We start from the raw sequence: 3,685 nt of genomic DNA on the forward strand, positions 1-3,685 counted from the left end.
CAAAAGATTTTATCAAGAAATGATGAAATAAGTTAAAAAAACACAGTCAGGGTTAGACTCCTAACTTGACCGAACTCTAAAATAGAGTCCTGAACAAACTGGACTTTGTAAAATGACCTAAAATTTGAAAATCATCGGAAAAAAAAAAGATTGAGAATGGAAGTAAAACAGACTTAAAAAACAGACTTCTGACCGGATTAGGACTCTGAGACAGAGTCCTGATCGGACTGAAACTTTCAAAAATTTGAGAAATTTGATGAATAGAGGCATTCAGAAGTGACACCATCTAAATGGGTTTCATCTGTGAATTGAAATCGATTAAAGTTTGAATCTGAAAGGAATCCAGATTGTTTTCTAAGAAAATATTTCGAAATATAAAGTCCTGGGGTTGGAAAATGACAGAGTATTGAATAAAAACCCAGGTTTTGAAATTGATTTTGAAATAAAGCTTTAAAATTCAAATCTGGATTGAATGTTTTGAAATAGGAGTGCTAGATCTCGAAAATGAGATGCAATGTCATACAATGCTATGCAGAATACGTGCAATGACATGCAATGATCTGTAATGACTTATGAAATGGACCAACACTGGATGAAGGTAAAAATTTGGGGTGTTTACAGTGCCACATAGTTCATTTGGCAAGCCATCACCTAGTTCTGGTTGTCACGATGGTTCACCTTGAACCATCTCGATTCTCACCCAGTTAGGAATTCTTACAGTAGCATATTTGCTGTATTCTCACACCCCTAACAACTCAAGTGTTGTCCACCTTAGTAGCACCATTACAGCCATACAACAGCAGCATCTCACAGTCTATTACATCATTGCACCAATCCTTAAACTAGTTGAACCATAGGAATCTGCAGTCAATTGTTACATAAATGCAATTTTTTTGTAGATGGTCTCTTGATGGTTTCAGCAGTTGATCTTCACTTTCCTGACATACATTTGTTCTCTGTCGGCATTCTTCATTACTGTTTTGTTTCCTTAGAGAATGATTATCATCAAGTGTTGTCTCCTAAAGTGGATCTTGAATCATTGTATATGTCCTGTATCTTGCAAGAGGTGACTGACTAAACAAAATTTCTGATATTGTATGTCATCAATTGTTGTCTTGTTTCCTTAAAGAAAAGGCCTTTGCTAAACAAGCTTGTTGTCGTGTCTTCATGAACACCATTATCTCACCTTACTGCGATTGTTTACAGCATCCTCATGTTGCTCCCCCTTTGTCCCATTCCTTCACCTCTTACTGTATTATATATTTTATCCACATAAACTTCATCTCTTACCAATGTCACCATGTGCCTACACCTAGCTTTTCAGCTTGTTGCCTACGGCTACAGTACTGTTTTCAGCAAACTTAAGTCAAACTCGTTCCCTATTGCACAATTTCCCCTGTAATGCCTCCATTAAGATCTACTCTTCTCTTATTGTCACTATCATACTACGTCATCACACATACACCTTTTCTTCTTTATATATATGCCAACACAAACCATCCACATTTCAGCACATCTGCTTCGGTCCTTCACCATATAATCCCATCTCACAGGTTATTGTATATATATATATATATATATATATATATATATATATATATATATATATATATATATATATATATATATATACATCCATGTATATATGTATATAGATATGCCTATGCATACATGAGCATATGTATGTATATATTTATATATATGCATATACATCATTTTTTACCTTTCCATCATTAAGGTCTTGATCTGTGAGCAATTTCTCTTGACATTAATATCCTTTTGACATACGTAACTCTCTTCCATTCTTCATACTAACCAAGTGATTTTACAGGAAATATGTGGAAGATATCATTATATGGGGCTGTAAATTTGATTCTACGTGTTGTAATAGCTAGATTCGAATGAAAATTTACTTTTCCTGCTTTAGGTAGAATGAATGAGCATCATAAATTGCTTGTTTCCACACATTTTTGCCTTTATTTCTAAAAATCTCACCTTGGTGAAACACGAATGGCACGTGCACCATTTCGTAAGAGGTAAATTAATCCTAAGTTGATGATCCACATCAATGGCCATAGTCAGGGTGTGGACAAAACTTAGTATTTTTATCTTTTACAAAATAACACTGGATCCGCACTGGATCCATTTTCAAGATTGATCATATTTTCCCTAAATGTTTTCTTCTTTTATCAGAATTTAACTTAAAATTAATTCAAAATATATACCAATGGCCATAGTCAGGGTATATTGAGAGTTAATTTCATTTTAAATTCTATAAAAGCACCAAATGTGTCTTATTCTTCACCTGAATTTAAATATAGATTATTATATAATACATTCAATGACCATAGTCATGGATGTATTATATCTTCAATCTTATTTTAATTCAGTTCAAGAATAAGATAGCTTTTCAAAATCCAATTTCAAAAATTTAAATTCATTCATCATTTAGGATAGAACTGCATCATGTCTTCAAAAATTTCTTTTTCAAAACTCCAAGTAATGTAAATATCTTCTTCAATCTATCTTCAATTCTTATAAAAACCAATTCATCCTTTTCATTTTCAAATTCAATTTCATTTTCAATCTCAAAAGTTCAAATTTAACTTTGAGATTTCAAAGTCATTTTTATTTAAATTCAAATCAGATTTCAAAGTTCAAATTAACTTTGAAATTCCAAATCCATTTTATATTCAAGACTCCAATCAAAATCAAAGTTCAATTTAACTTTGAGATTCTTGATTCATCTTCTGAATTTAACTCCAATTCCATCTTAGGATTCAGAACTCAAAATCTACTTTGGATCTCAGACTTCAGATCCAATTCCTCTTTAGGATCCAGAGTCCAATTCCACTTTTGGATCTCAGACTTCAGATCCAATTCTCCTTTAGGATCTAAACTCCAATTTCACTTTAGATCCCAGAACACAGATCCAAATCCATGTTAGGATCCAGAATCCAACTCCATATTGGATCTCAGACTTCAGATTCAAATCCATCTTAGGATCTAGAACCCAATTCTACATTTGGATCTCAGACTTCAGATCCGTCCATCTTAGGATCCAGAACCCAATTTTATATCGGATCTCAGATTTCAGATTTTAAATCCATCTTTAGATCCAATTCCATTCCCAATTCTAGATTTCAAATCCAATTCCATTTTCAGATCTCATCCAAAACTCCATAAATCCATTTCTATTCTTAAATACCATTTGATTATCTCAGATCCATTCCAAACTTAAAAATCCAAATTCAATTCCATCTCAAGTATTCATTTCCTTTCCTAAATCCAAGTTCAAAATTCAAAGTCCATTTCTGACTTTAAAACTTAATTCCCTTTCCTTTCAAAGCTTTAAGTCATTCTTTCTCAAAATCAAGATCTATTCCTCCAAACTCTAAATTACTTCAAAGACTTAGAACTTCTCTGATCTATCTCAAGTTCTAAAGTTAGATTCAATCATTTCTTCACTCTCTTATCAAGTTCATCTCAGAATAACTTGGAAATTTTCAAAAACATCCTTCAAAAGAGCATACATCCTTGCATTACACAAGCATGATTCTTTGTGCATTTAGATCTTTAGGATAAATTCTTAGATTATATTTAGGCAAAGCAAAAAGGCATAGATTCGATCCTTGGTTCGATTACCCTTGGTAAAGGCGTCAGGAACGGTCGAACCTCGTACCGA

This window comes from Nuphar pumila, chromosome 13, assembly GCF_984573655.1.
Source record: "Nuphar pumila chromosome 13, dmNupPumi1.hap1.1, whole genome shotgun sequence".
Taxonomy (NCBI): Eukaryota; Viridiplantae; Streptophyta; class Magnoliopsida; order Nymphaeales; family Nymphaeaceae; genus Nuphar; species Nuphar pumila.